The sequence below is a fragment of the Tympanuchus pallidicinctus genome, unplaced genomic scaffold (genome assembly GCF_026119805.1).
Source record: "Tympanuchus pallidicinctus isolate F22 unplaced genomic scaffold, pur_lepc_1.0 scaffold22, whole genome shotgun sequence".
NCBI classification, from domain to species: Eukaryota; Metazoa; Chordata; class Aves; order Galliformes; family Phasianidae; genus Tympanuchus; species Tympanuchus pallidicinctus.
Window position 1 is genome coordinate 7,276,114 of NW_026294739.1, and position 11,219 is coordinate 7,287,332.

The following is an 11,219-nucleotide window of genomic DNA, read 5'->3' on the forward strand; positions in this document are numbered from 1 at the left end:
AGCCAGCCTGCACCTGTGGAGTGACATAAAGCCATCACCTCTTGTCCTGTCGCTGTTACCTGAGAGGAGCAGAGGCTCTTTTCAGTATTCTGCTCCCTGTAAGACTCATGCCCTAGACCCTTCACCAGTTCTGTTGCCCTTCTCTGGACATACTGCCTTTCTTGCAGTGAGGGGCCCAACACTGAGCACAGCACTCAAGGTGCAGCCTCACCAGTGCCAGTACAGAGGGACGATCACCTCCTGTTCCTGCTGGCTGCCGCATTTCTGGTATCAGCCAGGGTGCCATTGGCCTTCTTGGTCACCTGGGCACGCTGCTGGCTTGTGGTCAGCCTCCTGTCAGCTAACACCACCACATCCTTCTTCCAGTGTTGTGTTGTAGCGCTGAGAGCCTTCGCTCAGTGCAGACTCAATCCATGCAACAGTGCATCCGTTTCTTCCAGCACTGTAACACTGAGCAATTCAACAGGTTCACTGTGGTGAATTCTGCTCTTCTATGCCTTATGCATCTGGAGTAACTCCATTATATTCAAGTTTAGCACAGGCCCTCTAAAACCAGTGTTTTTTCTCAGCAGATCTGACATGCACATGCAGGTAGGGGTAACTGTGGGGCTGTATTGCAGGCTCTGCCCTCTATGGGCCTCACAGTGCTCACCAGACTTGTTGCCCTTCGCCTGTGCTGGACCTTGGCCTTGTCCTGAACCTGAGGGAGCTGGATGAAGTGGGGAACTGCCCAGGGACAGCCTGTGAGGGCTGAGCATGTGTGGCTGATGTGTGGAAGCAGATCCGAGTGTGGCCCACAAGGCCCTGAGCAGTACATCTCACAGGACAGAGCTGGTGTGGGGATTCTCAGCTTATCATAAACTGAAATAATAGGATAAAGTTGTGGAGCTTCAGTCTGTGAAAAGAAGAAAGAAAATGAGTATTGCTGTCACTGTGGTGGACAGCCACTTCTGCACATAGGGTCAGCAATCAGCCCTCCCTAAGGGCAACTAGCACTGCCTGCAGCCGCAGAGCATCGCCACACCTGGGTTGGGAACTTCTCCATCCAGCTCTTGTACATTCATTCTTGTCTCATTCACTTGTGAACTCTTAAATACTTTTAGATATGTGTTTATATTTGTTTTTGTTATGCTGGGTTTGTTTGTTGTTTGGTACTGTCTCCCAGTTGTTTCTGCCTTCCCATTTAATGAGTTTGTTGCTACATTTCAGGAGATTTGTAACAGTTGTATGTCAGATTATCCCAGGCTCCATTCTTCCACTTAATACTTTTTCCATGTTTGTAATCTTCCAACTTTCAGTTAATGTTCAAAACACACAAAAGTGCCAAGATCTAAGCAAATTCAAATTCAAGTAAAATTATTCAAGGCACTGTATCAAATGCTTTAATAGAGTCCAGATATATCAGCCGTTGTTCTGGTTCAGACCTCTGCCTTTTGTGTTCTGAATTTTCTTATCTGAGCAGTTTCTGCCTGGAGGTCAGCTGGAACTCCACCTAGCATGGAAGGCAGTTCTGGGAGAGCTTCCTGCAGCTCGGGCGTAAACACACTGGGGAAAGGGCAGAGTGGGACAGAACTGAAAAATAAAGCTGCTAGAGGTAAATGTAGGATGAATTTTACATTTTACTTTAGAAAAGCAAATGTTGAGTTGCAGAAGGCTGTTGGGTGGAGGTTACTCCTGTGAACAGAGCGCTGTGGCTGGGAGAGGAAATGAAGCCGGGACCGCAGCAGCAGTGCTTTATGTACAGAGCTCCCCGCAGGGCACAGCCACCCCCAGCCTTACCCTCTGCTCCCAGCCATGCCACGTGTGTGGGGCCCGCACGGTATGGGCAGCCCATGTTCTCCCAGGAGCAGCGGCTGTGTGCAGCAAGAGTGGAAAAGTGTCTCTCTGTAGGGTGTGAAGGCCTCGAAAACTGGAATTAGGAGAACCTGAGGGAGCTGAATGAAGTGGGGAGCTGCCCAGGGACAGCCTGTGAGGGCTGAGCTAGATGTGTCTAGATTTTGAAAGAGTCACTGCATGCCCCGAGGTCCAGATGTGTTCTGTCCTTCAGTTGCTTTAGTTACAGTCAGCATTTGTTTTTGGACTGTTGGCCTGGAGGACCATTCTTTAATGGTAAAAAATCCTGAAATGCTGCTGTGGTGTTTCCAAGGGAGCCAGTTCCTGAGCCTTTGGATACAACTGAGCAGAGGTGACAGACAACCCTTGCAAAACACACATTTTTCCACTTAAAATAACCACCCTATAGCTGCTAAGGATTGATTTTAGCATGTTAAATACTGGGCCGATGTACCCCATGCAGCCCTTCAGTTCTGAACTGATGCTTGACTGGATCCAGGAGGAGCTGCACAGTGAGGCAGGAGCTGGTGGTGAGCCAAGTCCCAGCACCACACATTTGTCACAAGCACTGTGCTGGAGCATCCCTGCAGCACCAGTGTGTTGTATTCATAATTTCTGTTCTGCTGCACAGTTGGTATGTCTAATGATGTTGAACATCTTACTTTGTAGGTGGGAAGAACATTATTTCTGATAGACATGTCAGATAGGGATGGCTGGGCTGCCAGCCTGCTCGTGGTAACAATGTTAAGAATCCCTTTCATACGTTCTCTATGTTTCAACAATTCAGTAGCTATGTAGGACTGATGGATAGGATGTTGAAGTCGGACAGCTCTTTAGTTAAGTCCTCGTGGTTTAACATGCTCCTGTGGTTGACACCAGAAGCTTTTTGTCAATATCTGAATATCACAAGCTTTCATTTTATAAAAGTCTGCTTACTGTAGAACTTTCTAGTGTGCACTGAGTCACTAAGCTTGGAGCTCACACTGTAGCTGTTTAGAAGAAAACTCTTGCTTTTCATTCATTTACACAAATTTTCCCCTCCAGTCCCATTTCCTGTCACTGTTGCAGGGCATTGGCAGTTGTGCATTACCTTTGTGCCCTATCATTGGGCTGCAGGATGCTGCAGCAGCATCCTCTGCTTTCTTCACGTTAACATTTTATTTCATATAATGTATTTATGAATAATTTATAATAAAAGTGTTTTCTTTTTTTGTCTTTTCTGCTTTGGAACTTCTGTAAAAGCCATTACATGCAGTACAGAAGGGAATGTTAATTTTCAATAATATTTATATGCTATTTTAGGGATCTGAAAAAGGATAAGAAGGATTACAGTTATGAGCAATGCCATGTCAGTTGTAGCCGTGTACAAAATGTGTTGTTCCCTCCCTTAATGCATGTGATACAAAACGTGCAGAGGTAAATAGAAATGATGGTACTATATTTGACGCTCCTCTACTCCCCAAAAACTCTCTGTTGTGTTGTAGCTGCTAAATACAGTCCTGTGTCAGTTGCCTTAAGCGATGAGCAATGCGTGAAAGATCCCAGATTTTCTTAAAGTGAAGCTGCTTCCTCCTGAACGGTGAGAAGGGAGCTGACGTTGAGCCTCCTCTGCGAGCACTGCAAAGACACTGGGTTGTTCACAGCAAATGGGTGAGGGTGTGGGCTTGCAGCTGGGACTGACCACGTCAGACACCATTTCTGGTGATTCCTTTCCATTTGTTTTCCATAACCCCGTGTTTTCACAGAATCACAGAATTGTAGGGGTTGGAAGGGACCTCCAGAGATCATAGAGTCCAACCCCTTCAGCATGTCACAAACAGGCAGCTGTACTATAAGCGTTGGTTAAGACAAGCAGCCATTTACAGATAAGAGGATATCTCCATTAGTGCAATACTCTTCTCCAAGAGCCCATGTTGAACAGCTTCAAGGAGCATCCCTGGACTTGGTACCCAGAGCAGGCCCGGCTTGAGAGTTCTTTAAGCCAATGGCAGGCCTAAATTGTAACTGTACGGTTGAACTGGGATAAGTCCTTTGGTTCAAACAGCGCCGTGCTTTCTGCCCATCGCAGTGACAGTGACGGCGGGAGTTGATGCTGGAGCACTGAGGTCAGTGCTGGCGCAGGAATGGCCGAGCTGCTGGGCTGTGTGTGCAGTGCGTGGCACAGCAGCCGGGCAGGGGCAGGCGTGTGTGATGGGGATGGCTGTGCCTTGTGTAGCACCGGGGGGCTGAGATTAGTGTGTGCTGGCCACATAAAGCACCTCTGTGGGAAAACATTGCCAGGATGAATCGTTGCTAGTAACAATGTGTGTATTTAGAGAGCACCACATGGCTGTTTGCTGTTGGGCAGTTCAATTTTGCAACTTAACTCGTCCTTGCGTTGTACTGAGTAAGAAAAGCTGTTTCTATATGGAATCACTTAAAAAGATTCTATAGTACCTCGGGAGCTTTATTTGGAGTACCCAGACACCTTACAGTTACAGCTTTGATTACAGCTCATCATTGGCAGCACTGACTGCAAATAGGTACTGCTATCTCCAAAATAAAAGCCTGACCTGGTGAGGTTGGTAAACGTTTTCTCATAATCTTTCAGACACGTTTTTATCCTTGATAATGATGGGGACATATTTTTTAAGACATCTTGGAAAAACCTGCCATTGCTCAGACCGCAATATTGTGTATATGTACTTAAATCAATTTTGTTCTGAATGAGAAACTGATGAAGGATTTGGGAATTTTTTGCATTCATACTATTGCATCTATCCAGGTAATACACTTGTCTTTTCCTTTCAGCTGAAGTGAGCACATGGGAATTTGTTATTTTTTTAGACAAAGATTAACTTGCTTGGAGAAGAGAAGGCTCCAGGGAGACCTCATTCCTCACTGTGGCCTTCCAGTACTTGAAGGGAGCGTATACACTGCAGAGGGAATGACTGCTTACATGGGTGGATAGTGACAGGACGAGGGAGAACGGTTTTAAACTGAGCTTAAAAAAAAAAACTGGTTTAAAGACAGGGGAGGCTTAGGTTAGATGTTAGGAGGAAGTTTTTCACACAGAGGGTGGTGATGCACTGGAACAGGCTGCCCAAAGAGGCTGTGGATGCCCCATCCCTGGAGGCATTCAAGGCCAGGCTGGATGTGGCTCTGGGCAGCCTGGTCTGCTGGTTGGCGACTCTGCACATGGCAGGGGGGTTGAAACTTGATGATCATTGTGGTCCTTTTCAACCCAGGCCATTCTATGATTCTATAATTAACATCTTACAAGAAATACTGGAGTTAAAGATCACTCAATGTGAAACCTAAAATCCGATCTACTGCTAGCTGAAGCCTGAGGGGCCATTTCCATCGATTTCCATAGACTCGAGGTTATTTTCATACAGTATTATTTTATCCTGTTGATGTAGTCCAGCTTTATGCCCAAGAAGCACCAACACAGGGGAGAAGAAAATTCACAGGATACACTCACGTTTTGTTCCATGTTAGCTTGGAAGGGGGGAGAATACCAAGTGTTAGGTACCAAGGTAGGTGCATTAGAACAGCCACGGATCAAAACAGAACATGGCATTTTGTCCAGTAGGCATCATCGGCACGGACACCGTGTGCACTGCCTCTTCTCTAGGACAGCACCTGGGAGAGGTGTGCAGGAGGAGGAGAGGCTGGGACACCTCATGGGAAGGCAGCGGGCTGGGACAGCACGCCCTGTGTCAGGGGAACACAGCAGCAGGCTGAGCGCCTCAGCTCCACCAGCCCAGCGGCTCAGGCATGGCAGGCAAGTCTCCAGTGCTGTGAGGGGCTGAAGGCTGCCAAAAGGGATGCTGCTTTCAGCTCGTCCCGCCAAGGGTGACTGTAACTCTAGGAGGAGAGGGATATCTGATTTGTTCCTTGGCGTACTTTCGCTGCGTGTTCTGTTAGGCTGGCCCACTCCTTTCCATAATATTGGAAAGGAAGATGAGAAGCTTGTTTCTAATGGGTTGATTAGATATCAAATATTTTGGAAGAAAATCAGCCAACGACCAGGATGTCCTTTAGGCAGGAGTGAGAACTCAGGATGTTACATTTGGAGAGAAAGCCCTCCAGAGTGGCTACGATGCAGTTACAGCTGAGTCAGGAGATTCCTTTATCCCAGTTTGAAATCTAAATGGCTGCAATTGGTAAGTATGCGGTTCCTGAGTTTTATGAGTAAGAATAATTGCAGATGAATTCAATTGCAATATTTTGTACACAGTTGTTTTTCCCACAAAAATGTGGACTGTTTGTGCTCTCATTAGTGCCTGCCAGTTTGGAGAAGTTCCACCGATTTCCTTGCAGTTACCCTGCTTGCACCTTCCTTTCTGAGTGCAGAATCAGACCCTCTGTGCATAATTTTTCCACTTTCAGACCCAAGGGAACACACCCAGGAGCCAGGCTGGGGTCCCATCCTAGATCAACTCTGTCATACGCAGATTACAAAATCACTGAAAAACAAGCTTGGTTTGGCAGTCACTTTAAAAGAGACCTTGGATGATTTTATCAACAGCAGAAGAGGCAATTCATTCTTTGTGCCAGGAACCACCACAGATCTCATCTCGGGAGATGTGATCTATGCTGACTTGTTCACGGTGAGAGAAAAATGCCATATTTGGGAGAAGGTTTCTTAGGGCCATTTCGGTTCTCTGGAAGCTCTTTTGCCTTCAAAAACCTCATCCCATAATCTCAGAAATATTATGACAATGTATTTAGATCAATATTTTTGTTTTATTTATTTCTCTAGTCTTGATTCGTATCTTCAACTGTCTGATGCTTCAGATAAGATTTCACAAGCTCATCCAAAGTCTCTATATTAACTCTTTTAGAAGCATGGATTTGGAGTTTGTGTTGTGGGTCAGATTTGCAGATGCTAATGTAGGAAAGCACCTGGGGAGTGCATCTCGCTCAGCTCTTGCTCTGCTAGAGACCTTGTAGCTGTGAAGGTGGGGAGGCAGAACATGGCTTACTGTTCAGCCATTGCCAGGAAAGCCACCAACCCATCGTTAAATAGTGCTTCCATTGACATTCAAAGGAATACGTGTTCCCCAAATGAGCACAAATAAATAGAGGTATCAGTGGGCACAGCTGTCTTCTGTAAAACAATCATCAGTGGATGTCTGGAGCCTTGTTCTCGGATTATTCTGTGGGCCAGGAATGCAAAGCAGTGCTTTACAAGGAGTGTTCTCGGCCTGTCACATGTGGGGATTCAATAGCACTGGAGGCTTAATGCAGCTTTACTTCAACTGTCCCCTGCAAAAGCCCAGAACCCTGAAAGTGCTTGCCATGTGGTGATATCTCCATGCATTGCAACTGCAAAATGTTTGCTCTAAGAGTGAGGCACAGGAGCAAATCACTCGTGTGGTGGGATCTGAGAGGCAGGCTCAGCAGCAGCTCCATTCTCAAGCACAACGATGGAGCTTTGCGGTGCTTGGGCCAGGCCAGTCCTTATACAAGCAATAGAAATCCGGCTCTGGAGTGGCATGGATCACCTTCATGGCACACCTGGAACCACGGCGAGTGCTGTCAGTCTGACTAATGATTGTTTGCCTCTGCTGTACCATAAAAGATGTACATAAGTATCCTTCTTGGTGTGCTGTCAGTCAATCAACGTTAAAACGTTGACAGATGGGTGTGGGATTTTTTGCTGCCTTTAAAATAGGATCAATGACATTAAGGTTTGTCATGTAAATAGTAGAATTAAAGCAAAGACCCCAAGAGCTATTTATGGTTTTAGGATGACATCTGTAATGTGGGTGGCAGTAGAATGAAAAGTAGAGAATCTCACAGCTCTCTGTAGCTGAATGAATTGACTGAGCCTACATTTCTGGTGGCTTAAGAAGTGGCAGTAACCCTGAGTTCATGCATACGAGCAAAATAAAACCTAAGAACTAAAGTGCCATCAGTAGAAGATTCTCAGGGGAGATCAGGCACTGTACACTGTATAGCATCATAATTAAATTCTGAAGATGTACTTACTTCATGACTGCAAAAATCAGGGAAGAAATGTGAAAAAAGGGAAAAAATGAACTCAACTAAAATAAATCAGCAGCCCAGTCAGCTTGCAGAATGTCCTGATGGGACAGAGAAACAAAACAAGACTTTTGCCAAAAACTGAAATTCTGTACCATAGCAGAATGCATGCAGGTGTGAGACACCCTAGTAAACCACCCTGACCATCAGGCTAGGACAATTTCATTGCTCATTTACCATCTCCCATCTGTCCTTCTCTGAACCTAACTCCCTGACAGATGTTTTGTTGAGATTTATGTATTACTGGAAGAAAACAAAAAACAAAGGTAACCACTGCCTTCTGGAATGCTTTGTGTTGGTGAGTTCTCTCAGGGACTGCCCCTGCACTGAGAGCCACGTGGATGTGCCAGGCACTGCCCAGCTCCACAGTGCGTGCGCAGAGCTCGGGGTAAAGGCAGAGCGGCTCTCAGCCGGCAGTGTTCCTTTCCTAATGCTTGGCAGCAGTGACTCACATCACTGATAAGCATTTAGAAAACAGTGCTGGAGCAATGGCTGAAGTTCCCAACCCATAAGATGCCACTGAGGAGAAACTATGAAGCTGGTAGCTGGCGTTTAAACTCACCCTCTGCTCTGAACAAGATGGGCAAGGAGCTCAGGCAGTGCAGCAGCAGGCAGTGCGTGGGAGCTCTGGCAGTACTCAGTGCCAGGGCAACACAACCCAGAGCTGGCCAGTGCCAGTGAATATCGATTTGTTATCGTCCTGGAAAATTATGATTAATATCAGCAGCACATTCCATACAGTTTTTGCTCAGTTTGATATGTGCTGCTGCAAGAGCTTTGCTTGTGCTCTGTGCATGGGGACAGTGAACAGAACCAACGTTTTCTGAAACACAGTCTGCTTGAAAGACAAGGAGGTTGTGCTGGGCAGGGTGTGACACCGTGCTCAGTACAATTACTCACGAGTTGTCAATGTATCACCATTTCTTCACCTCCCCAGTGTGTTTGTTGTGAGTGCTGAAGCTGTTGTTGAGACCATTTTTCCAGAGGGCTAAGAAGGAATTGTGAATAAAATCAGACCAACTGTCGGTAGTCAAGTTTTAAAAACTTCCCAGGGGTTAAATTAGTTATTTGTACACAGCATTATTAACTTCCATTTTGCCATCACTTTCCCCAAATGGTGGAATGGACAAGGAATGGGATGGTCTACAAAGAACCAGGAATGTTGACAACACCTCCAAGAATTTCACAGTAGAAATGCATGCAATTGAAGTGTCCAAGTGATATGGTGCTGAATAATTATTCAAATGACATGCTAATCATTGCTGGAAATTAGCAATACCATCTCAAGCAATGCAAATCATAAGCAATTACATAGCATTATCTGGTTACTTACACTGCAAACAGAAAAGTTAATTATTCCTACCCAAGACAGCAGCAGCAATTTCAGCACATTTTCTTTCTTGCAGTTTTTGGAGCTGCTTTCATCTTTCCAAGTTCTAAAATTCACTTTTTTTTCATACTTACATGCTCTAAAACTGGCAGTGTGACCATATACACAGCAAAGATTTAATAAGACAATTATGTGAGAGTTATGAAAACGAGGGTCTACAATTCCATTTCTCTCTGCCTCAGCTAACAGGAGGTGAGCAGCTTGGCTCTTGAAGGACTGATATATTTAGCATACACAATGCCGTGTGCTGGAACTTTGCATTTTAAGACCATCTGTGCCAAGACAAGCGGCTGTGTTCAGTGCATTGAAAGCAGCTGATGTATCATAGAAACGTGTTCTAATCTTGCTGTGCTGCTCAGTTTAGCTAATGGAGAGGATACTTGCATATGAAGCACTTTCTCATAGTCAGAAAGGCCACGCAGAGCAGGCAGGCTGGGGACCCACTGCAGCTGTGTGGACTCCTGTTGTGCAGAATCAGGCTGGTTTTGTGTTACCAGCTCTCAAACGGAGATAAGATCTGGGAGACATGCAGTGAGAGTGGTGCCTGCCCTGGGCTCTGTGTGCCAGACACACCATCACTTCTGCTGCTGCAGAGCTGAGCAGGGTAGAGCTTTGTGGTCTGTGCTTTTTATTGGTTGATGTTGCAAAAGATTTTTTTTTTTTCCTCAAAAAGTTTATTTAAAATGAATTTAAATTGAACTTTGATATGCATTAAATGAAAAGAGAATGACTGAAATGCTGTGAAAAATGTGTTCTCTGGTGCCTTGGTACCTAAGCGCACATTATGCAGCACTTAGCCATCTCCTCAGCTTGCTTTGCAGTCAGCAGCTCTTCCAAAGACAGGGAGAAAGCCCCAGGTTGTTCCCTGTGGGGTTAGTGGGTGGTTGGGTCTGACGCACAGTAGAAAGTCTCATATCCAAAACAGTATGTTCAGTAATGTGGCAACTAAATAAATGAAAATGCAGGAATCTCGCAAGAGGAATCAGGAGTTTTGGTACTAAAAATACACAATTTTTAATAGTTGCTTTTAAAATATAAAGAGTGAAGAAAGAGATGAAGGAAGATGAAGATAAGAACTGGGTTCTGCAGTGTATTGAGAAAATGAGTGAGGATAAAGAAAAGCTGAGGCGTGAAACTGGGGAAGAAAATTTGGCTGATATCTGTCTGAAGGCCGTGTGCCATGGTACTGATACCTGGGTGGGAATTCTTCCTCTGCTGCAGGGCCAAAGGCTGTCTGTCAGCACCTGCAGTGAGGTGAAGCTGTGGCAGCATCATGAGCACTGAACCCAGCCAGCCCAGCCCAGCTCTGTGTGCAATGCTTGTCTCATCTGCACCCGTGCTGTGCTTTGGGAGAGCCACATCATGGCATCTGGGTGCATGGCAGCAACCTGCCCCACTTGGAAGGGGTGCTGCCCTTCAAGAACCTTACTGCTGTGCACACAGGCAAAAAGCTGTGTGTGTTCGCTCCTTCAGAGCCGATCCTTCAGCTTTTGAGTCAAAACAAGATGTGTCTGGCTGTCAGGATTGCTAGCAGGCTGGCACCTGGCAGCAGGGCTGTGTTTGTACAGCAGCACCATCCACCCCCGGTCGTGGGATTTGTGCCTGGCTCCTACTGCTTGGTGCTGGAGGCAAATGACGCCCAGTGTGACAGCAGTATGTGTTGCTATAAGGAAAGGCTCTCAGTGCAAGGAATGATGTTCAGTTTCCTAAGTTATCCTTTGTTGTCTCATCTTTCACACCTGCCCTCAGCCCACAAGAAAATTTCTTCCTAGTGCAGATGGCACTGGGTGCTGAGCAGCTGCTGCTGGGATGCACAGCCCTGGGTAAAGGTTTTACCAGGCCTTGCAGCTGTGTGGTTTGTAAGCAGCTTCTTCTGGACACTCTCAGAAGGATAGTCCTTTGCAATGGTACTGCTTCCACTGCTTTTACAGAAAGCTGCATGATGTCGTGTCAGGAAATCTGT